Source organism: Chenopodium quinoa, unplaced genomic scaffold (assembly GCF_001683475.1).
Source record: "Chenopodium quinoa cultivar QQ74 unplaced genomic scaffold, ASM168347v1, whole genome shotgun sequence".
NCBI lineage: Eukaryota > Viridiplantae > Streptophyta > Magnoliopsida > Caryophyllales > Amaranthaceae > Chenopodium > Chenopodium quinoa.
The window spans coordinates 8,451,882-8,478,185 of record NW_018743920.1 but is presented as its reverse complement, the minus strand read 5'-3'; the positions used below and the strand labels follow the sequence as shown (position 1 = coordinate 8,478,185).

The 26,304-nt window shown below is 35.9% G+C and overlaps 2 long non-coding RNA genes across 2 annotated transcripts; one reads left to right on the top strand and one right to left on the bottom strand.

The window, feature by feature from the left end:
• Positions 1 to 6,062: 6,062 nt before the first annotated feature.
• Positions 6,063 to 8,898, top strand: LOC110687640. Its single transcript, XR_002504460.1, has 3 exons — positions 6,063 to 6,573; positions 6,698 to 6,806; positions 8,211 to 8,898. It is a non-coding gene; the product is annotated as an uncharacterized LOC110687640 (long non-coding RNA).
• Positions 8,899 to 10,649: 1,751 nt separating this feature from the next.
• LOC110687639 lies at positions 10,650 to 11,713 on the bottom strand. Its single transcript, XR_002504459.1, has 2 exons — positions 11,513 to 11,713; positions 10,650 to 10,867 (listed from the first exon to the last, which is right to left on the bottom strand). It is a non-coding gene; the product is annotated as an uncharacterized LOC110687639 (long non-coding RNA).
• Between the last annotated feature and the right edge of the window lie 14,591 nt (positions 11,714 to 26,304).

Here is a 26,304-nt window from a genome sequence, read left to right as displayed (position 1 = left end):
TCGCATATAAATTGAATTAGAGATGGAATCATCATTAACCTATAAAGCAGTCGATATGGGTTTGTTGGTCCAAGACATGTTCAATTAAGACATATTTTTGTTGTTTTCTTATGATGATTATGTAAAGAATATTAAATAGTTTTGATAGTGACATTAATTATAAATATAGAAAAAGGTGATTTAAATCAATATAAGCATGTTAAAAAGACAAATGTATGACCAAAGTAATAACATACTACATTGTTTATGCATAAATATTGCATTGCTTGTGATAGCTAAAGACCTAAAGGGAAAAATAATAATAAATAAATAAAATTGAAGTGTGGCTCTGGAGAAGGTTGGATGTGTACTTACCAAGCTGTATAGTACGAGTAGTATTATCTCAACTCTCAAGCTTTAATCATCAAAGAGCGACAAGCTAGAATTTGTTCTATGATTGATAAATTTACATTGAACTTTATATTTTGTAATTATCAAGCAATTACATACTATAAAAGAAATAACTACGACTAATCATTTTTAATGAAAAACGCTTGCTTGCTAACAACATATATATACTTAATCAAATGTATATCTCGAGCCCCTAAGGGCATGAGGAATGGTGCTTCCAAGTTGGTTTGTGAGCAACATATAACCATGTAACAAGCTTGGATGTGATGTCATCGTATGTGAATGACATGCGCCAACATACACTAGAGATGTGTTACATTTACCGAGTTGTTGCACCTGTGAATAAATGTATCATCCTTCTATAAGGGCTTGGACTAGGCAAAAATTATGGCCTAAGACAAAGACGGAAATACAATATGGCATGACTCTACGTCATCTTTACTAATTAGGTCTGTATAAGTACTCCGTATCATTTTATAATAATATACAGCAGTAGAATGGAAGGGAAAGAAAATGGTGAAGTTTGGAATACGTATTTAATTTTTAAGGTTACATATGAAAAATAAAGAAAAGGGACGGTGTCCAAAAGTCAAAGAGCTCCAAACTCTCCCTTAAATATAGCATGGGAAGGCGTGCCATAATCACCGTTGGATCAAGAGTACAAGTCTTTCGATGATTTTTCTACCAAAACGATTGTTTGACTTACACCTGGCACTTCATTATAGTGTCACACCATTTATTTCATCATGTATTTTTTATTTCTTTTGTTCGTTCTCATCTTTGACCTCAAGTCCTCAAGGTCTCGCACTCTCGCCCATATTTACTGATTTCCTCCTCCGTAATTCAACTATCAACCATTGATTTTTACATGAACAATACATCCTTAAATACTTTGAAATTGACTTATTAGAATTTTGTTTTGATTTTTGACCATCCTTATATATGTTCGTTCTCATTTTGATTTTTGACCATTATTACATTTTACTTTTTCTGTTTTCTGAATAACACGTTTTAATTTTTTATATTTGTCAACGCATTATTTCAGTGATTAATACTCGTATATTTAATTATTTATGTGTTAAAATTATAATAAATGTTAATATTACAAAAATAAATTTTGAGACTGTTTTAACAAGACTCACATAATTAACTACATTTTATCATAACTGCAAGGCCTTGTTCTTTTGAGCTTTTGAACAAAATTAAACAGAACAATTATTTAGATGTGAAAATTCTACAATGGTCATCCTTAAAATGACTGTTTCTATTCTTAATTCTTGTTGGTCGATTTTTGATTTATTTTTATACTCGGTCAAACTTTTTTTTTTAATTTTCTCTTTTTTAATCAATTTTTTATTTTCGAAAATTATTTTCTAGGTCATGGATAATTATTTATTTATTTTCATAATAGTTATTAATATTAGTTTTTAAAAAAACAAAGAATAAATATTAATTAAATTAAGGAAATCTAAATCAAAATATTGTTCGTCATTGTTTTTATAATGTTATTAATGTTTTTCATTCATGGATGAAATTAACCACCATTATGGTAATCTTTGTCCCGTAAATACACTCGCACATCAATGAAAATTGAGAATATGCATCGATCTACATATTATATGTGAACTTTGAGTTCATTCGAAATTTGGATTTATGTGTGAATCTGGGATTGTTTTTAATCTGGGATTGTTTTTAATCCTAAAACAATATATATTTGCAAACAAGGGAGGCAAAATCGGTCATTATATGTATGCGAAAATAATAAAAAAAAATTATCAATTTTTCAAAATTTGGATTTGTGAGGCAAATCGGAGAAGACAATGATTTTGTTTTGGAATACTTGTTTGATCCAAAAAAAAATATATATATATATAGTCATTTATGTTTGTATATAAGGCATTAACCCAAATGCTAATAGGACATTACCTATAAAACACAGTATTATTGTTTATTTTGTATACGACCATACGTTATTTTGGACATTGTTAATTATTAGTTCATATTGCGCATGCATTAATAATATCCTAATACTTTTCTTAATTGATAGCAAATAGGATCATGGTCCTCAATCCTCATTCACTAGCCAAGTCACAATGTATAAATACAGGTTGGTATCAATGATCAGTTATATATCTGCTATTGTGGTTTGATTTCTGTATGCATATTCCTCAAAATTAAATTAACTCTCAATCAAACCACCTATAGAGCTATTCTAATGACAACCTAATTACCACATTAGATGATTATTTTCTTATCTATCGTGTGACCCAATGGTTGGATTACTTGGATACTAGTTTGTTATTAATTAAATGAACCGTCTTTGTTAATTTTTATAACTTTACAATTATTAAGGAGATTGAGACCAATTTTAAATATATAAGTAATGTCATATCTTAATATTGAATTGGACGAATCCTATATAATAACCAAATGAAAAAAAAAGTGGAAGTAGATCAATTATATGGCAATTTTATTTATTTATTTATTTATTTTAAGAATACAATGGCAAATTGTTAAATATAGTAGATATATTTTTGTATTTATGTAAATTAGGAAAGCTAATATTAAACCCCTTATATTTAGGCTAAAAGCATGCTACTATTGCTAGTTGTATTCCTTATAATTAAGACATATTATGCTTCTGTTTTGTATATACACGTTGTTTTGTATATACACGTAGTCGAGTGCATATAGTCGCATAGAACCTATGTGTTTCACAAGCACATAGAAGGGCATTTTAAGATTTTTTTTTCTCTCTCTCTCTCTTAATGGTACAGTGGTACATTTAATATACACTTATGCATGTAGTGATACTTTTTGCCATCAAATTTTGTACCATCGCTTTTTCTCATGTTCCCATTATTTACAAAGATGTCATCCTATTTATTTCATTGGCACATAGGCCCTATACGCCAATACTTATTCCACGTAGTCTAGCTACATTAATGAGAATCGAAAATATTCTTTTTTCTATTTGTCAAAACAGCGTTACATGTTAAATGTGATTTATTTGTATCTAGTTTGCTACCCAATGGTTAGGTACTACGACTCTACGAGTATTTTTATTTTTTTAATTAGTTTAGTTTTATTTTTAATTTATAGTCTATATTTTATGTGTCATAAAAAATAACTGATAACAACACTATTGTATATCATTGATTTATTTCCTAAACAGTACGTTAGATATTATAATAGAATATTTGAAAAGATTTGGACGACAATTTATATGGGATAACTTATGTATCATTTAGTAAAATATCATTTTTCTAAAAATAAGCAATCAACGGCCATCATATAGGCAATATTCTTCAAATATATCTTAAATCTAATACCTTTCATTGTTAATCTAAATTTCAATTTTGATTGGTTGCTTTAAATACAATATATTTTTATTTTTTTTACCTTATAGAAAGCTGATTTGAATTTCAAATTACACAAACCAAAAAACAAAAATTACTATCCAAACCTATCTTTATTGTTTTGGTTGAAATTTATTTATAACTATATATTATATCTTAAATTATTAGTTATAATAAAATACGAAATTACCAAAAAAAAAGGTTGGCATAAACTATAGCGATTAACCAATTAAGATTTAACAAAGAAGATATTTCGCAATTAAAAAAAGGAGTCAAATATGCTATTATTTATCACGTATCAATACATTTCCTTTTTTTATTAGAAGAAAATTAAAGATTTTTTCAATTTTTACTACATAGGTTCTTTAAAATTTAAATAATCTTTCTAAAATTAAAAGATATTGTGTTCATAGTTTTTTTAAAAAATAATTATATAAGATTCTTATGAATCTTTGTCCAGGGTAGTACATTCTAAAGTAATGTCCTGTTAGAAGTTAGGTTAATGCCTTATACACAAACAAGATTTATAATTCTATCTACATTTTTTTGGATCAAAAAGCTTTTCAAAACAAAACTTATGGTTTCTTCTCCAATTTGACTCACGAACCCAGATTTTCGAAAAATTGATAAATTATTTTAATTTTGTATATAATGGCCGATTTTACATCCCTTGATTGTAATTGTCTGATATTGTTTTAGGATAAAAAACGAACCCAGATTTACACGAATGCTGATTTCGAACGAATTCAAATTTTCACATATAATATGTAGATCGATGCATACTTTCAATCTTCATTGATGTGTGAGTGTATTATAGGACAAAGATTATGATGATGGTGGTTATTTTCATCCATTGATGAAGAATGTTGAAGAACAATATATTGATTTTAATTATCTCAATTTTTGTGATCGAATACATAAATTCGCTAATTTTGCATCTGTTGATTGATATTACAAGAGAAATCTATTTTCTTAGGATTAAAAACCTACCAAGATGCGTTAGAACCCCGAATTTGGATTTATCAAAATTTCACAAATTCTGTATAAATCTGGCCTTATTTCTTTCTCTCCATTGATGCACGACTGAATTTAAGGGACATAGATCATAAATTTATAGTTAATTTCATCAATGGATGAACAAACTTGAAAAACATTGATGAACTATGAAGACAAATTTTTTATTTTGATTTTTTTTTTTTTATTTTATTATTTCATCTTAATTTGGACTTTATTAATGATTTCATCTTAATTTGGACTTTATTAATGATAGATTTTAATAAAATAATTTCCAAAATAAAAAACCAATTTCGGAAAATCAATAATTAATTTTTGGAAATGAGAAAATGAATTAAAAATGGAAAAAAAAAATTAAAAATAAGGTTTGACCAACATTTAAAAATAAATCAAAAATCAACCAATCATAATTAAGTATAATCATGGTCACAATATAGAAAACCATAGTAGAAACATCCTATTTAGATGTGTTTTATAATACAAAAAGTATTGTGAATTTATATGTTTATACTACAATAGTATTGTTGTTAAGACATCTGATTAAATCCGAAAGAAATTAAAGAATGAAAGACGTGAAAAAAGGTTTAAATATTCCTCAAAATAGTTAATACATAGGGACAAATTAAAGTAGATAATACGAAGTACTGAAGTAGAAAAGTTAGTAATAGTAGTATCGAATTCGAAAAATTCAAAGCTATCATCATGCATGAGTGCTGAGTGCTGAGTGCATAACCCCTTGTGAGTGGAGAACCTTCCTCAGCCACCATCTCCACAATCCATTAGGGTTGACCCACCTCCCTTTTTTCATGAATATTTTCTTGCTTGTTTATTTAAACCCATAAATACTTGTCAAAGATAGAAGTATCAAGTAAACCATAAATTCTTATGAGAAGGTATTGGGTGCGGACAACCACACGCAAATTTGGTGCAGACAACTTGACTGATATATTTTACTTGTTGGCTGATATGTTTCATTTATTGGCTGGTATGGTTTTTGTGTTGACTAATATTCTTTTTGTTGGTTGATATATATATATATATATATATATATATATATATATATATATATATATATATATATATATATATATATATATATATATATATATATATATCTTTTTTTTTTTTAATTTTTGAAAGGTTCCTTGTATTGGCTAATATCAGACATCATTTGGCTTATATATTTCTTTAGTTGGCTAATATATTTATTTTGTTGACTGATATGTATATTTTATATGTTTCATTTTGTTGGCTGATATGTTTATTTTGTTGACTTACCTATTGCTTTTGTTTGCTGATTTCATCCTTTTGTTGGTTGATATAGTCTTCTTGTTGGCTGATATATTCTTTTTGTTGGCTGATATATTACTTGTATTACCTGATGTACAGAGTATATACAAGTACAAAGTATTTTTATTTCATTCTTTCTCCTCTTTCCTCCCTTCTTCTCTTTCTTTTTCTCTCATGTTAGCAGATTCACAATCACGCCACCCCTCACTCCCTCTCCTTCTTCTTCGTTCCTTACTTCCCTTTCCTCCTCAGATCAGTCCGGCCACCGATCCTCGCTACGCCGTTCACCAAACCCAGGCCACCGCACCCACAAACCACCGAATCCAGGCCACCGCACCCACCACTAGCGAACTCCACAGCGAATCGCACCACCACCGGCAAACTCCACCAGCGAATCGCACTTCCACCGCCACCTGCACCAGCGAATCGCACCTCCCCTGCGATCTTGAATCAGAGGATGCTCGTTGTCGCCAAAGAATTTATTCTTCATCTCCTCCGTCGTCGTCCTTGTCTCTAACAAGTATTAGTTCTCTCTATTTTTTTAAAAAAAAGAATTGGTTTGGTTTTGAGTAATGTGGAATTTAAATTGGATTGAGTTGAATTTGAGTGGATTGAGTTGAATTTGATTGAATTGGATTTTGCAGTTGGTGGAACTTGGAAGAATGTGAGTTGCCGCACAAACTATTGGGTGAAAGGCATCCACACCCAATAGTTTGTGAATTCTTATTCCCTCTTCCCTTTTTAATTATATCGGTGAGCTATTAATGACTCTTTTAATTCAAAATGAATTATATATTTTTAAAAAAAAATCTATATATATATATCATATATGTACGAAGTATGTTTTAATGTAAAGATAACAATTTATGAACAACTACCCTATTAATTTATTTAACTATAATTATGTAAAGTATGTTTAACACTTCGTGTTGTTAACTCAAATAATCGAAATTTTAACAATCCTATGATATCAAATATCTTTTACTAGTTAATGAACTTTATGAGTTGACAATTTGACATATGTACATGTTTGATATATTCTTTACAAAAAAGATAGAGCATCTCTTCCTAAAGCAAGATCGATATTCACATATGACAATTCATGTAAGTAAAAGTGTATAACCTTCGAATTCATATAATAGTCGATCGTACAACAATCATAATTATGTCCTCCCAAAAATTTTAGGTAGAGTTGATTCCTTCATGTCACGTGAATGCATATGTTGCCTTAAAATATTATCTATATCTTACAGCTTTTTCACAGAAGATGCGAACTTTATATGGTCAATGCATCTAAAGCATAAATCATAATATCCTTTTATAATTTTAACTCCATCCCTAGTAAAGTCAACGACCTAAGGATTTTGGTGTATGTACTATGGTTTCTCTCTGTCGTTTTTCATGGAATATATATTTGCTTATACATTTTTTTTTTACTTTATTTTGTAATTGCATAATAGTGACAGTTAATATTATCACTATGTCTACAAGGCTATGTTAGACCTTGTTATATCATCTTTTTTTGGGAAATACAAACTTCTTATAAGTTTAGATAAAACAATTTAAGAAAAAGTAAGCTAAAATAAACTCATATAATTATAATTAGGTGAATAGAATGCACTCCTTTACAGTGGGAAAGATTCGCCAAATATACATCATACCAAATGACCTTCTCCCAAAAAGTATATGATAAGTTGATCACTTATATATATAGTAAAAAAAAAAAAAACAAGTTGATCTTCTTAAAAGAATAACAGTATAACTACAGTTCAGTATAAATCTCAAAATAATAATAACCCTAAATGCAAACTACACGCAAAATGAACAAACCTTAATTAAAAACATAGAAAAAATGCATGGCAAGTGGCAGCCAATTTTATTTGAATATTGAATATTGAATATCTATATTTTATTTAGTATTCAAATTAAAATTCATAAACCTAAGAGAATAAATGCCTCTTGTTTTAGAATTTCAGGTTGATCATGATAATTATATACGAAGTAGTTACATTTAAATATAATTAAGTGAAGGTTAGACAAAATGCAGTTTATTGAAAGCAACTTGATTGCAAATAAAGTTGTTGCCTTAATAAGTTTATTAGTAGACAGTATGCATGTAGTAAGAGTATATGCTAATGGTGAATTTGTGCTAATCAGGTTTCGCATATTGTTAGTGCCTGTGGCTGCCGATGCAGATTCCCCCCACTTTTTGCAGCTCATTTAGACGCCACTGCTCAGCCATGCATGTAAAGGAGCAATATCTTCAATTAGTCCTTTTCCTTACAAATATAAATATATACTAGAGGTGGAGCGAAGTTTAATTTGGATAGTGACAATGACTATACAAAGATTTATTAAGATTCTTTTGACATACAATTGTACTGTTTACTGTAATAATCAGGAGTCGGAAAGGGGCGTGGGCTGGGGGGCGCGTGGCATACTTAAACCCCTTAAAGGTTCTTCGTATTATATATGTATGCCTTTTAAACGGTAAAAACATAGACTTGAGAGTAACATTTAATTGCTTTTGATAGAAATATAGAGCATTGTTTGCTGAAAGGATCAGTAGAGATCGCCGGGGAAAAGAAAAGTGGAAAATAAAGTCCAAGGATGATTATAATGGAATTACTGGTTAGGGACCAATGGAAGAAAATCGCCTATAAAGGTGGGATTATTAGATAATAATCAAAAGGTGAGATTATTAATGGCGAACCGGCCAAAGGTGAGATTATTAGAATCAATTTTTCCTAAAAACAATTGGCAGTGTTACATTATAACTCTTAAGTCTGATCTATACCATTTTTTATATTTTATTGAAGAAACTATAATTTACGCGAAGAAATTATCTCCCAACTTGATCTTAGAAAATTACATACATATATATCTGATTACTAGGTTAGGTCCCGTGCCATGCACGGTAATTTTCAATAACTACTCTATAATTATTAACATTATATTTAATTATAAAAAAAATCTATTTAAATTACTACTTTGTAAAATGAATTAATTATGAAAGAGTCTATTATTAGCAAAATAGATAATTTAATATACACATATATGTATATTTATATATATTTCACTAACTAATTTATATAATTTCTTCTTTTAACCAAATGAATATCTTATATACACTATTAATCCATTCCCTCTTACGCGGTATTTATTTTTCTTCTCAATAATCAACTGCCTTAGAAAAAATTTCATATCTTTCCTAGCAAGCTTTTCAAACATAATTAAATACACAAATATTTTTTTAAAAAATAATCCTTGTTGAAAAAATGGTAAGAGTAGTATATAGGACTATGTATGTCACAAATTATGTTAAGAATTTGATTTTTATTTTTTTAACTTTAGCTTATGGTATCAATATATATAGTGCAAGGATACATTAAATCTTTTTAATCTTCTATTTATATATAAGATTTGTTTACTAAATAGTTTTTTTTTTTTTTTTTTTTTTTTTGACATACCAGAAAATGACACGTGTCATTGCTGGTGTGTCATTTATTATATAGTTATTGATTATTGATTGATGCTAGGTTGACTTTAACAAATTAGATAATAATTAAAATGCCACTTTATGAAGCTTAATAATGCATATAGTAACGTAGGCATGTATAGACGGTATAGTATGATGTTATTTAATTTTGGCGTTTTTCTTAAAGGTTATAGCTAAGCCTAAGATTATTATTATTATGTACCCTACTAAACGGGAAAAAGGGGGTGAAGAAGAAGAAGAAGAATTTATAGGCAAATAATATGATGCATACACTTGTCATGAATAAGCTAATTTAAGGTGATAAATCAAAGTTGTAAAATTTTAAACGGCTATTTCACCAAATGTCACTGAGTAATTTCGAAATTCACCAAATGTCATCGAACTTTTCAAAATTCACCAAATGCCACTGAGTTTTAGTATAATATCACCAAATGCCATTTCCGTTAGTTGTCCGTCACTGACCGTTACTTGACCGTTAGTTGACCCCACCACTTGCCACGTGTCACCTTCTGGTTGGTCCCTTTTTTAAAAAAAAAAAACCAAACCCCAGCCCCACCACCCTCCCTTTCCTCCATAACTTCCGACCAACACCACAACTACCACCCCCTCAACCCCACCACCAGAAAACGCGTCAGATCCAACAGCCCCCCTTCCCTTTCCCTTCCTCTTCCCCCGACGCCGGCGACATTGTTGGTAATGAGGAGTGTTTTTCCGGGGAGAAGAGTCGGAAGGCGAATCCCAATTGGGAACTGCCGGAGCTCCGTGAAAGTAAAGCGGCGGGGAACAGTACAAGTGCCACTGAGTAGGGTTGCTCTGAGAGGGAAAATGGAGGGGTCAGTTTGAGAAACAGTTACACTAGACGAAAAAGCTAATTTGGCACCGGTTCAAACCCCCCCTAAGGCACCGGTTTTGAACCGTTGGGGATTTGAGGGGTGCCAAATCCCCAAAAATTTGGCACCTGTTAACCGGTGCTAACTACACATTTTGGCACCGGTTAACTGGTGCGAAATGTTAATGCGCGCTTTTTTTTTTTTTTAATTTAAACTTCAATTGGCACCGGTTAACCGGTGCCAAATACGCCTTCAAACAGTAAAAAAAAAAAAAAAAATATTTCAGCATAACATTTATTCATCAATCCAATTTATACATTCAATCCAAAACTTGAAATCGAACAAGCTAAGGCTATATTCATCAAATAAATTGTTTTTTTTTTTACAGTTTATTAAAAAAAAACAGAATAATTGCTGAAAAATAAATTACAATCCAAAACCCAGAAACTTCGAACATCAACTCAGCAAATTCACGTCCTTCAAATCTGCATCAATTGAAACAATAAAATTAGATAAATCGAACAAATAAACCCCAAAAAAATCGAAAATCAATAGAACAAATTAACCAAAAAAATCGAACAAAAATCGATGAAAATAACCCCTTAAAAACGAACGATTAACCCAGATAAATTCAACAAAAAAAACCAAAAATAAATGGAAAAAATAAACCCCAAAAAAATCGAAAATAAATCGAACAAATAACCCCAAAAAATCGAACAACGCACTAAGATTCAACCCAGATAAATTCAACCAAAAAAACAAAATATAAATAGAACAAATAAACCCAAACAAATCGAAATACAATCGAACAATTAAACCCAAAAATCGAACACAAATCGATCAATTAAACCCCATTAAAAACGAACGATTTACCCAGATAAATTCAACTAAAAAAACAAAAAATAAATAGAACAAATAAACCCCAAAAAATCGAAAATAAATCGAAGAAATAAACCCAAAAAACCGAACAAAAATCGATCAAATAAACCCCTTAAAAACGAACGATTTCGCACAAAAACACCCTCACAGATTCAACCCACAAAACCCATAAACCTAGAATCGTGAAAAACCCATAAATCGTGAAAAACCCAGCCAAAATTGTGAAAAACCCAAAACCCAGAAACCCTAACCTCAAATTTGACGGCAGCGGCTTGGTTGTTGTGTTGGCTGTTGTGCTTGGTTGGAGAGAGAAGAACAGAGATGAGAGATGAGATCAGAGATAAGGAATTGAAGGAGAGAGACATGCATGCATTCAGAGATAAGGAATTTCAGAGAGCTAAGAGAGAGTGAAAAATAAATTGAAGAAGAAATGAAGGAGTTAAAATCCAGAAACTTGGCATATATAGCTTTGTTTTAAACTCGTTTTATTTTTATTTATTTTTTAAAAATAATCAGTTGGCACCGGTTAACCGGTGCGAACTCTATTCTTTTTTTTTTTAAGAAAAATTAATCAGTTGGCACCGGTTAACCGGTGCGAACTCTATTCTTTTTTTTTTTTTTTTAAAAAAATACAGTTGGCACCGGTTTGAACCGGTGCCAACTCTGAAATTTTAACTCGCGCTCGTTTTAGTTGGCACCGGTTTTCATGAACTGGTGCTATAGGGTGGTGCCTATTTCCGTTAGTTGACCGTCACTGTCCGTTACTTGACCGTTAGTTGACCCCACCACTTGCCACGTGTCACCTTCTGGTTGGTCCCTTTTTTAAAAAAAAAATTAAACAAAAAATATTTTTTTTTTAAAAAAAAACCAAAAATATTTTTTAAAAAAAAAACCCCAAACCCCAGCCCCACCACCCTCCCTTTCCTCCATAACTTCCGACCAACACCACAACAGCCACCCCCCTCAACCCCACCACCAGAAAACGCGTCAGATCTAACAGCCCCCCTCCCTTTCCCGTCCTCTTCCCCCGACGCCGGCGACATTGTTGGTAATGAGGAGGGTTTTTCCGGGAAGAAGAGTCGGAAGGCGAATCCCAATTGGGAACTGCCGGAGCTCCGTGAAAGTAAAGCGGCGGGGAACACTAAAAGTGCCACTGAGCAGGGTTGCTCTGAGAGGGAAAATGGAGGGGTCAGTCTGAGAAACAGTTAGCCCAGTTGTTGAAATCTCCACCTCCGACAATTGCGTCGATGATCGAGTTGAATTGCAGTTGTTGCGGTGTTTCTTGGAGGTGAGCCGACGGTGGTCGTGCGATGACCGAGAGCGACGGAAGAGGCGGAGGTGACGGTGATGCGGTTGGGGCGATGCTGAAGGTGGTGAAGTTGATTTCAATGGAGGAAGGGGGGTGGGGTTTCGGGGTGGTGGAGGAAAAGGGGTGGGGTTTCGCGAGGTAGGGGTTTGGGCTAGGGTGGGTGGCACGATGGGGAAAAGGGTGGGGGTCCGCCGGCTACCAGCGCGCCTTTCGGTGCTGGCTTCGGTGGCAAGGGGGATGGCGGTGCTGCCTGGTGGTGGGCTGGTGGCAGCAATTTGGCGGTTTTTTTTTTTAATTATTTTTTTAAATATTTTTGGTTTTTTTTTTATTTTTTTTAAAAACGGACCAATCAGAAGGTGACATGTGGCAAGTGGTGGGGTCCACTAATGGTCAACTAACGACTGTCAGTCATTAATAGCACTCGGTGAATTTTGTTAAAACGCGGTGGCATTTGGTGAATTTTGAAAAGTCGGATGATATTTGGTGAATCGCAATTACACAGTGGCATTTGGTAAAATAGCCGAATTTTAAAATTGGGTATTTGTGGTCTAACAATGCCACCCATTCAGCAAACACTCACTCTCAATCGTCTTTTGTAGTTTTGACCCTAAATAAAGGCAACCTAACTTAAATAAACGTTCTTATTTTTGGTAAATTCAAACCTTAACTTAGCCACCATTTGTCATTTTCTTTCGCCTTTAGCTGCACTTTGCCTCACTCACCAGGCCACCACCCCTCTTTGGCTTATTTTGTCACTTTTTAATTAATTAGTATATATATACTTTCTTTGTGCACAAATAATTTATTGTTAGATTTGAGTATGCATATTAAGGTTTTAATAAGGTGAGGTCGTGTCGGAATATTACAGTTGAAAAAAATCAACTGAAAGATACTCCGTATACTAATTGCCTAATTGAATTGGTATGAGTGGTATGACGTAGGTGAGATAAGCATGAACACATATTCCCATGAGTTCGTTGGTCAAATTTCTAGTTTAACTAACATGATCAAAGATTTTGGCTCTATTTCATTGACATATTTTATTTGATCTAAACTTGTAAAGTATGAAACTCGTCTAAAATAAAACTTGTTTTTGCGCATGGTGAAACTATCTAAAATCAAGCATAATAAGTTGAATAGATGACTAGGGTCATTGGGTGAACAGAGGAGTTAGATAGGTGGATAGATAGCTTAATATAAGGGTTAGCTATATATTACTCGTACTCCATAATAAGTAGGAATGTATCTTAAATAAGTCAATTTTGAGGTTGAATTCTTGATTTGTACTACTATGTTTCTGATTGGAGGAAGTATTGCTTCTAGATAATTTAGAGTTTGACGAAACATAATAATATTTATGATCAAGTTTCTAAGCCTGTTTTATGGGTCAAACCTATTGAATATTGATTATTTCATTTTCTTCATTGAATGTGAATTGGCTTAAAAAAAGAGATTGTGCATGTGTGTAAGGAAATAAAATACAAGTCTAACAACCATAAGTCTATATATCATCATTGCTTTTAAACTATATTTTGATACATGTTATCGTTGGTACGTAATAGAGAATAAAGGAAGGACGACAGAGAGATAATCTAGAAAAATTATCTCCAATCATGGCCGAAAGTCCAAAACCTTGAAAATTAAATTGAATTTACATGGCAGAATTTTAGTATATCCACTAGGTAATTAAATTAAACAACAATTAATGTATCAATTATTATTAAATTATTATAAAGTATTTGAATTAAACCTATAACGAGTGTAACACAAATACACAATTGACTATTTGATGATATATTTATATTATATATATTTGTAACAAATATTTATTTTCTATAGATGATATATATGTGGGTAGATTATTATTTAGTGAGTTTCTCCGCGTCCAATTCGTAATAATCTCCATGTCGCTTCCATACACAGTTTGATGAATCACATGTTTAACATTGTTGCAAAGTTAAAAGTTACAAACATACAATGGTATACCACTAGTATAGTGGGATAATATAAATGAAATGGAGTCATATCAATAGGTCATATCCTAGACGTAGTTTCATCACAATATTCACAAAGGATAAATACATGATGTATAGTTATTGATCGATATGGTTATAAAAGCTAGGTCGAAGGCAAAGACGACATACCCGTGCTAAAAATGAGGAAGAAGCTAAGGGAGAATATAATCCCACCAAAAAATGTCTATAAGTGCAAAAACATCATCATAACATTAGAAGAAAAAAAGCAAGTAAATGGTACTCTACCAAACTTAGAATAAGGCCTGCCGATATCATCTTACGTTTAGTGAAAGGTACAAAAGCTACCTGTATTGTTCTTGCTTCTTCAATATTTTTTTTTCAAGTGGAGTTGTTGCTTAATTTTTGTCCACCAAAATATCGTTTTTTGCTTTGTAGATTACAGTGATTTTTGAGTGACAAGGGGTGCTGGACAATTGGTATACATTATATATCCGTCTTTATATTTATTTGACACTTTATTTTAAAAAAGTTCTTGTATACTTAGGCGCTTAGGCCTCATTTGGTTGTAATGGAAATTTAGTTCTCTTGATAATTTACAAATTATAATTTATGGGAAATTATTTTCCTTATCAAATTTTTAGGAAATTCTTTTTTTTTTTTTTGTTTTTTTTTTTTTGTGATTAAGTAAATTGCAATTCATAAGAAGTTTGAATTAACTAGGGAAGGTGGGAAAATTAATTTCCACGTTATGTAGGATTTTTTTTTTTTTTTTTTTGTTTTTGTTTTTGTTTTTGTTAACCAAAGAATACACGATTATTGTAGTTTCTAGGAATTTTGAGTGCCTCCATGAAATACTTGCAACCAAACAAGACCTTAATTATAATCCAATTATTAATTTGGATCGATCCAAATTATTTTATTTATTTTTTGTTTTGAGACAAGATCCAAAATAATAATTCGATAAGAATTAGATTGAATTTCATAATACGAATAATTGACACACACTCCAGCCCAAGTGCTCAACATGGATAAAACTCAAATCTAGTACAGTGCTTCAAAATTGAAAATTATTGCCATAAAAATTTAGAAAAGAAAAAAAAACGAAAATTTATGTTGTAGGAGTGAAAAAAGCCTGTGATCTAAATATTAATTCGTAGTAATGTACAAGAAATTATTTGCGGGTTTGCATCTCATACGCATTAGCAGCAAAGGAAATAAGATAAGGCCCAAAGCCCATAAATATATACGACTTATACATAAGTGGGCCGAAGGATCGTGAATTAACACCTCTTTCAGCAGCAATCTTATAGTTTATGGTCACTTATTTTGTGGAAAGCTAGATACTTATTTCATTTTCTAAATACTTTAGTTTACGAAGTTTTCTTAAATTGAAATAAATATGATTTACCCGTCAAAAAAGAAAAGAAATATATATGATTTATATTTTGATTTTATTGATAAGTTTTGCCCCTTAAAATATAGGAAGTGGAACAACCGAACAATATAATTTAGTATTCAAAATAATAAAAATACTACGTAAAAAAAAAAGTAATTGCAACTGGAGTAAAAAAACACTATTATTATCAACCAAACTTATTGATGTTTTCTATTTAAACATTTAAATATAAAACAAGTGCTTTGTTAAAATCTACCCCCAAATTTATGAAAAGCAAAAATTAAAATCTAAGTTCAAACTAGTTAAAATCAAAACCAATACTATCCCATGCAACATATTTTTGTTTTATAAAAAATTATACAAGTATAAACTTTGTTTTTCTTGAAATTTGCTTTTATTTCAAATATAGAGATGTGTAACATTTTCCTCCATCCATAATCATCCATATACATTAAACCATGAAAGAATGGTAATACAAAGAAAAACTACTTCATTAATACTCAATAATAAATTATTACACGAGAGTGAGGGATAATTCAAGTGGTTAAAGCTTTCCTCCCGGTTTCAAGAGATCCTGAGACCGATTCTCACCCCCGCCCTTATGGCTCTCTAAACACCAAAAAATAATAAATTATTACATAATTTAAACATGGCTTTACAACAGCTAATAAACTAATCAGCCACGTCTTTTTTAATAATAAAACTTAAATTACAACTAAATTCTATAAGTAAACCTAATAATCTGAATTATAATTATTAAGGAAACGATGTATAAAACTCCTCCAAAAGCCTTATTTTTTAATAATTTCTTGAACTTGAACCACCAAGAATTTTCATCCTCAATATCTTGAATGTCTTAATCAGTAATTATTCACTTAGTTATCCAATGATAGATAACTAAGAGAATTCCACAAACAACCGCAGTAATAATAATTCCCGGACATTATCACGCTTCCAATCGCTTCAAAACCCGTATGAACCAAAATGATTTCATGAAAAAAAAAAAAAAAACTAATGTCCTAGATACCACTACGCCAAAAATCCACCAAATTCTCTAGATTTAAAATAGTAGGGAGAAACGCAGTCATCATAGTAGAAAACGTGAGGATACCTGACAAAATAGAGATAGAGAGATTAGAATGGCTTTGTATTGCTTGATTGTTATTCAGTTTGAGTACGTATTTATATAAAACTTAATCTCGTAAGATAAAGATATGCAAATCTAATCATAAATTCTAAAGATATATACTCGAAATAATATCTTAACATAAAATAAACCTAAATATATTATTTTCTTAACGATATATACGGAAAATATACCACACATATATTTTCCGATGTCTCATATCTCTAATAATACCTGATAAAGGTTCTGATTTAACCCATTTATAATGTCGAATAGATGATGCAAATAGTAACACCAAAACATGAAATATTACGAACAGAGTTGTCGCAACTAAGTAAAAGATCTTGTGATGATGGAGTTTGTGAGCATCCTACATGGAAATAACAAGTACATATTAAATTAAATGAGTAATTAAATTCAAGAATAAAGTAAAATTTCAAAAATCTCTAATTCACGGGAAAAAAAAGTGTCATAAATAAAAATAATTATTTATGTAATAATTATGAAATATCTTAAAATCGAATAATGTTTGACAAAACATATATCAAGTACGAAGTATAAATTAAGTAAATTTCAAAAATCAAGTAATTTTTGAACAATTATATCAAAAATGTTTACATCTAATTTGTATAGATAAGTACCAGTAATTATATATTTAGTAAAGAAGATTAAATCATTAAATTTTTTTAGACAAACAAAATTTAAAATAAATTTACCTTTTTGTGGGCATGAAAATCAAAGATATTTAGAGCAAAATTCAACAAATTCATTGATGAAATGCCCAAAATACCGGCTACAGTAGCCCACACCCTAGAATGGGCTGAAGATTGAGCTTTGGTTCTTAAACGCTCCAACTTAGAAATCACAATGTTAGTAAAATAATTTTTGATAAACTCATAGAAACCCCCCAAATGAAAATTCACAAACTCAGTAAAACAATTTTTGATAAACTCGTAAAAATGAAATAAGGGGGTTTCAATTATACCCCATATGAAGGTAATAATTTTGAAAAAAAGAACTATCATTTTTTCTAAATTAAAGGAAATTGATCTTATACTGATAGAAAATAAAACAACCACTGAATGCAAGACATTTTCAATTTTCAGATGAAGTTATTTAAAGAGGAAGAATAAGTGTTTCGGGTGAAAACAATGGGACCTTGCCGAAGGTCCGCTGAAATGGAGAAGGCTGGATTCGGTCCAAGTTATATTGGGCCGAAGGTTTCCTGCACAGTAAACACACGTAAACTAGCCTCGGGGGTGTTGCCGAGGAAGGCCCCTCCGATGCTAAAGTCAGTACAATGTGTAAGAAGAGGACACTATGCAAGAGAGTTTGTTGCTTGAGGCTTTTATGGAATATATCAGAATATATCAATGAACATATGAATCTATGAATGAATCCTCGATGAATGTATCAATAATGATGGCTTTTATACCTCATCATACATGGAGAGGTTGGGCCTTAGCCCAATTGGCTTGCTTTGTGGGCTGACCTTTGACTTTAGCACAATTGGAGAGTTGAACCTTGACCTTGGGCTTTTAATTGGATCATTTAGTGCTTAGGCCCAATTGGACTAAATTGGACCCAAACAACTTGCCCCCCAGACCTGATTTGGAAGGATGACGGGTCGGGTTTGATTTAATTCAGAAAAGGAGGGAAGTAAATGATTTAATTAATCCAAAAATTTGAATTTAAACCGTAATTAATGAGATAACAACGGTTAAGGCAGATGATTGTGGAAGTTGGACGGATAATGGGCAGTTTAATCACAAGATCATGTGTTTAACGGTTACTTAGTGGAGTATTTAAGAGAAATTAAAACGCAGACTCCTCGTATCCCATTCCTGGAGATATAAACAGAGGCGCGTCATCTCTCCTCACTTATTCACCAACACAAACCCAGAATTCTCGAGAGAGAAACCAAGAACCCGCATCAAAACTTCGCAAATTCCCCGAGCATTAAGCTTAGAAACTGAGACTTGCCACTACGAACTCGTAAATCGGCAACTTTCGCTTCAGATTAAGGTAAATTCCTTTGATTTCAGTTTATTTTTCTTCGAATTCGAACTCCTTCCCCTTTTCTTTCGACTTTTTTCTTCGAAATAATCAATGGCAAGAGGAGTTAGAGGTAGAGCCCGTGCTCCAAGAAGAGCAAGGCCGATTCCCGATCCTAGGAACAGGATTGGGACCTGGAATGGACAAAGGCCAGAGTCTGACCCTGCTGAAGGGATTAGGGCGACTCCCCTTTCCTCGGCTCCTCCTCAGAGAACGGAGGAGCCGAGCGCTTCTGGACGGGATGATGAAGTTCCCGCTGTCCTTTGGGATATCCTCCCCGGGTTTTCAGAATGGGAGAATGCCGAAGTTGCTTCGGCCATGATAAAGAACCGCCCCTACCCATGGTGGGTGGAGAATGCCGATCAATATCGATTTGCCGAGCAAATTGAGCTGCATTACGGCATTTTTGAAGCTGATGGGTATTGGTGCCGAATGCCCTCGGCATCCGATAGAATCCATCGTCCACCCCCGGGGTATGTGGGGGTGTACACAAGACAGCTTCAGTACGGGCTGAGGTTCCCTTTGGACGTATTCGTCCGAGACTTGCTGATCCATTACAACATCTCTCTATGTCAGTTAACTCCCACCAGCATCCGAAGGGTGATGACATACTTATGGGTCTGCAAGTTCTTCAAGTATGTGCCGAACCTGCACTGCTTCAAAAAGCTCCATCGGCTAGTGCCAAATATTCAAAGTGGGCACGGAAGCCATGGTTCTGGGTGGTACCGGATTGAGTCCCGGCCCCAATACCTAACCATGTGGCCAAACGACTCTTCAGACAAGGACTGGAGAGGTCAATGGATTTGGGTTAGGGCACCCACAGATCCGAGCCACCCTTGCGTCTTCAGCGCTCCCCGGTACCTCGCTGAGCCTGATCCCGAAATGGGAAGTCTAGGTCCCCCCGCAGATAACGGGGCGGATCCGAACCTTGATCAGCAACATATCTTCGGCAAGCTGCCGAACCGGGGGGGGGGCAGTGGCCGAATGCAGCATATCCCGGAGACTTGGCTCCCCGATACGCATTATGTTTTCCAAGAGAACATGCTAGTTGCTGTTGGCCTCAGCCGAAAGTTTAAGGATGGTAAGCTTCTTCGGCTGGGGCCGAGGCTTTTTAACTATCTCTTTTTCTTCTCTCGCTTCGCTTTTTTATGCTGTGCCAACCTATCTGAACTAACCTTTCCCCTTTCCTTTTTCAGAGCGGGACGAGACCAACGTTGGCATTAACTACGCTCGTCTTGGTGTCAACCGAGAACGAGTTGTAACTGAACGGGCCCCGTCTATCACTGAGCCGAGGCATAGGGAAGTTCATCTAGACTCTTCCCACTTCCAAATTGAGGCTGTTGCTCTGTATCAGAGGCAGAAGCCTTGGTGGAAGAAGAGAGACCCCTGGTTTCAGCTGCTGGACGAAGAAGCTGAAGCTGCCCGTACAGCCGAAGAGGTTGCACGGGTTCTCGAAGCTTGCGAAGGAGGAGAAGGGTCCTCCAGAGCTGCTGAAGCAGAAGCTGCAGCTAGAGCAGCTGAAGAAGACGAGGCTTTGCTGAAGACCTCGGTGAGCTTTCAGACTTAACTTTGTCTTTCTTTTTTCTTTTCTTTTTCTTTTCTTTTTTTTTTTTTCTATTTTTTTTTTTACTCACATTCTTCCTCCCCCCTGTCTGTTACAGTCTGAAGAGAGTAACAGACATAGAGAAGGGAAAGCTCCTGTTCGTCCCGAAGACTAAATACAAGGAGAGTCTTCAGACTCAGATATGGACGAGCAGCCCCTTCTGAAAAGGCGCCGAAGGATGGCCATCATCGGCCCTCATGACTTTCAGCGGAGGCCGATGACCATCGGCGTTGCAATAAGGGAGCCCGAGGAAGGCAATGGATCGCCGAGGGTTCCCCAGCCACCACCCCAATCACCTCAAAAGACCCCTCCGCCACCTCCTGAGATGGAGGTGGATCAGAGAACTCCCGAATCTAAGGGAGCGGTCCAAGAAGAAATTAAGGAGAGTGCTGCTGAGCACGAAAACAAGGATGCCGTGATGTCCAGTGCTGAGGGCTTCACGGCAGACATCGCAAGAGAGGTTGAGGCTTTCGTCCTCACCCCTGAAGAAGAGGAGGTCATAGTAATTGACTCCTCTGAGAAGGATGATGCTGAGCCATCCAAAGCTAATCAAGCTCCATCGTCATCCTTCCCTTCCTTCCAGACTCTGCAATCTGGAGAAATGGGTTTCTCGGCCCCCCGAATTCCAATCCCAGACCACATCTGGGACCTCATATGGGGTCAGAACCGAGAAGGAGCTGCAGCCTACTTCGGCGATTTTGCTCGCCTGTCCGAAGTAGATAGGGCAAGGATCTGGTCGCTGAAGGCCACTGCTGGGATGGGTGAATCCAGCAGATTAGTTCCTGACCCAGCCAGGTCTAACCAACTGCTGATGATGCAGGTAATTTTCCTTGTCTTCATTTCCTCTGAAATTCAGCTCTATTTTTATTATTATTTATATATATTTTTTTTGTCTTCCTGTTTTCAGTTCGTGCACAATCAGACTCTCACTGTAGAGCTGATAGATACCCTACAAGATAGGGTAGACGCTGCTGTGCACGACAAGAAGGTAGCTGAAGAGGAATTAAAGCTTGCTAAGCTGAAGCAAGCAGCAGCTGAAGAGAAGCAGCAGAAGGGTGAGGAGTATGAGAAAAGAGCTGCTGAAGCCCTCAAAACCTTCTGCGACGCTATGGAGAAGGAAGTTTTTCCCCCACTGATGGAAGGGGAAAAATTCTTCCAGGAGCATATGGGAGTGGACGTCTCCAAATTCAAGGCTGCTGTTGAGAGCCGTATTCAGGAAGGAGCTGCTGCACAAGCTGAAGTGCAGCAATGTCTAGAAGCTCTTGAAGCCAGCCGAATGGCTGCTGAAGAGCTGCTCCAGGCCAAAGATGTCCAACTCTCAGAGGCTGCTGCTGCTGCTGCTGCCGAAGCTCAGAGAGCTAAACTCCATGAGGCTGAGGATCAACTGATGACCAAAAAAGTTGAAGTGGCCCAAGCTCAGACAAAGGCTTCCCAAGTTCAGCAGGAGCTGAATGAGCTGAAAGGTTCCTCCTCCAAGCTCGCTGATGAGCTGAAGAAATCCAAGGAAGACTTGGAGGAGACCCAGAAGAAGCTGGCTGATGCTGAGGCTCTACTCAAAGTCCGTGTCTATACCCAAGAGGAATATGAGATGGGTTTCAGAAACGGGTTCAGAGTATGCCGAAGAGTCTGCCTTCATGCTGAACCGAAGCTGGACTGGTCTAAATGTGCTGAATGGGTCCAGAATCCCGAAGACCCTCATATGAAGTATGCAACTCCAGTCGAAGCTGAAATTCTTAAGGCTGAGGAAGCCGAAGAGGAAGCTGAGAGAATGGAGTTGGAAGCTGAACAGAGGGAAAGGGAGGCTCGGCAGAGTGCAAAGCCCGCTTCTTCTGCTGCTGGGGCTGAGGCCACCATGGGGCTCAACGCTGATCAGTCTGATCCTCAGGCTGAAGCATAGGAACTCGGGAAGTCGTCTTCAGAATCTTGCGGTTCATCATGTGCTTAACTTTAGACTTGCCGCTTTCTGAATTTTTTGCCTTGTTTTTTGCTTCAGCTTGCCTTGTTGTACAACAGTTTATTTTTTTTGCTTATGTACGTATTTCGGCAGCTGTTATTTTCCGCTTGTGGGCGGCTGCCGATACAGTTTAATTGAACTTGTAGCTTAATTTCTGAGCATGAATTATTAATCTGATGCTCTTTTCTTCACTTGCTTTGTTTTTGAATGCTTTACTGTTTCTGTTTCTTCAATTCTGCCGTACATACTTGCACTGAGAGTGCTTCTTGCCCCCAGAAATTGAAGTATGACTTCAGCTGAATAAGCAATTTCTTCACTTCTTCAAAATGGGTATCCGAAACACAGGGCCAACTGAAGGCAATGCTTCTGGGATACAAGTCTTACTGAAGATTGACTTCATCTGAAAGTTGGATATCCGAAACACAGGGCCAACTGAAGGCAATGCTTTGGATATTAGCTTTCTGGGATACAAGGCTCAGTTAAGGCAATATCCCAGAATTGTCCATGGACTCATGTCTTTGGAGAACAAGTCTTACTGAAGTTTGACTTCAGCTGAAAGACCAGTGTTCTTTAAAAAGACGCATATCCGAAACACAGGGCCAACTAAAGGCAATGTTTCGAATAATGGCTTTCTGGGATACAAGGCTCAGTTAAGGCAATATCCCAGAATTGTCCATGGACTAATGTCTTTGGAGAACAAGTCTTACTGAAGTTTGACTTCAGCTGAAAGACCAGTGTTCTTTAAAAAGACGAGTTTTGTCAGCAATCTGAAACCCAGTTACCCGAAGGCGAAGGTTTCAGACGAGGCTGATTTAAAAATTTTCAACTGTTGCTGTTATCCTTGATTTTCTGTCTATCTTTGAAAAATGGATACCCGAAACACAGGGCCAACTTAAGGCAATGTTTCGGATAATGGCTCTCTGGGATACAAGGCTCAGTTAAGGCAATATCCCAGAATTGTCCATGGACTCATGTCTTTGGAGAACAAGTCTTACTGAAGTTTGACCTCAGCTGAAAGACCAGTGTTCTTTAAAAAGACGAGTTTTGTCAGCAATCTGAAACCCAGTTACCCGAAGGCGAAGGTTTCAGACGAGGCTGAATAAAAAACCCTTAAAGAGTAGATAGAACAAAGAAAATTTTGAAAGGATAAAAAGTTGTAAACATTTTTATAAATGGCGGCTCCAAGGCCTTTCATTAGTTCAAAATGTACTTACAAAGATTGTTCTGCCCCGAAAGGTTTACACATGGTATTTTTTCAGTACATCAGCGTTCCAGTGATTTTTCAACTCAGTTCCATCCAACTGCCGAAGTCGGTATGTCCCTGGCTGAAGCTCATCATATATTTCATAAGGTCCTTCCCATGCAGCTGAGAGTTTCCCATGGATTCGACCTTTCTGAACTGCAGCAGCATTCCGAAGGACAAGGTCTCCAATTTTGAGAGGCCTTGCATGGACCCTTCGGTTATAAAATTTGCTGATTCTCTGCTTATAGGCGGTCATTCTATCTCGGGCTGAGTCTCTTACTTCGTCGAGGAAATCGAGAGATTCCCTCATCAGTCGCTCATTCTCAGCCGAGAAGTGGTGCACTCGAAGGCTCTCAGAGCCAATTTCCACTGGAAGGACGGCTTCGGCACCATACACCAGTTCAAAAGGTGAGTGGTTCGTTGCCTCTTTTTCAGTTGTCCGAAGGGACCAAAGGGTTCCAGGGAGCTCCTCTAGCCATTTGGACTTTTGATCTTCCACCCTCTTCTTGAGGGCATTTAAGATCTGTTTATTTGCAGCTTCGGCTTGTCCGTTACTTTGCGGGTGGCATACCGCTGAATATGCCAGTCTGATGCCGAACTGATCTGTATACCGCTTCAGCGGTAAGTTATCAAATTGCCTCCCATGATCGAAGACAAATACTCTCGGGATGCCAAAGCGAGTGATGATATTCTGCCAGATAAACTTTCTGACAGTTTGCTCTGTAATGTTCGAGGCTGCTTCGGCCTCGATCCATTTACTGAAGTAGTCGACACCAACTATCAGCCATTTTTTCTGGTACACAGCCTCTGGAAATGGTCCCAGTATATCCAGTCCCCATTGGGCAAACGGGAGTGGATTAAGGATCGGCTGAAGATCCCTTGCTGGCTGATGGATAACTGGAGCGTATTTTTGACATTTTTCGCATTTCCGAACCAGCTCCTTAGCATCTGCGATCATGGTGGGCCAGTAATACCCAGCCCTCAATGCCTTGTGGGCTAAGGTTCTTCCCCCAATGTGGTTCCCACAGATGCCGAGGTGAATCTCCCGTAGGATATAATCTGCATCTGTTGATCCCACGCATTTCAGCAATGGGGCTGAGAAGGACTTTTTCAGAAGTTCCCCCCTGAAGACAATGAACCTAGAGCTGGTTCTCTTCATCTTGGAGGCCAAAGCTTTATCTTCAGGAGTTTCTCCCCGAAGCTTGAAAGCTAGGATGGGGTCCATCCAACTAGGCTCTGGGTCAGCGCAGCACACTTCAGGTGCTTCGTCGACACTTCTCTCTCGACGCACTTCTACATATACAGATCTGTTCAGCTCGGTAAAAGATGAACTAGCAAGTTTGGAGAGTGCATCGGCTTGAGTATTCTGACCCCTTGGGATCAGCTGAACCTCAAAAGTTTTTAGCTCTGCAATGACTGATTTGATCTTGGCAAGATAAGCTATCATGGAGGGCTCTTTGGCCTCGTAGTTGCCACTGATCTGATATGCAACTAGCTGAGAGTCTGTTTTTAAGCAGACATGATCGGCTTCCAAGGAGATGCACAATTTTAGGCCGGCGATTGCTGCCTCATACTCGGCTTCATTGTTCGAGGCCTTAAAAGAAAACTTTAGTGCATACTCAAAGGATTTGCCTTCAGGAGAAGTTATCACTACTCCTGCCCCCGAACCGTTTTCGGTGGAAGATCCATCCGTAAACACGGTCCAGACTTTCTTTTCACTGTCTAGCGCTTCTTGGTATGAGCATTCGGCCAAGAAATCCGCTAGAGCTTGAGCCTTAATGGCAGCCCTCGGACGGTAGCTGATGCTGAATTCGGTGAGCTCAAAAGCCCACTTGGCTAGCCTACCAGATTTTTCAACCTTGCCGAGAACTTTTTCCAACGGCTGATCAGTTAAGACCACTATCTGATGGCAATCAAAATAGGGCCTCAGCTTCCGAGCAGCTACTACTACCGCGAAAGAAACTTTCTCGAGTAGAGGATAGCGAGTCTCGGCATCCGTCAGTGTATGACTGACGAAGTAGATCGGTTGCTGACTCTTACTCTCTTCCTTCAGCAATACTGCGCTGATGGTGGCTGGGCTAACGGCCACATATAGGTACAAAGTTTCTCCTTCAGCTGGGCTAGCCAGCGTTGGGAGTTGAGCCAGATGCTCCCGAAGCTGTTTAAAGGCGTCTTTTTGCTCTTCCTCCCAAACGAGCTCTTTTGTTTTTGGGAGTTTCAGGGCTTTGAAGAAAGGTAACCCCTTATCCGAAGCTCTGGAAATGAACCTCTAGAGGGCTGCCATTCTTCCGGTGAGCCGCTGAACATCCCGCTTCGTTTCCGGCTCAGGAAGGTCGAGCGCCGCTTTGACTTTAGAGGGATTGGCATCAATCCCCCTTTTG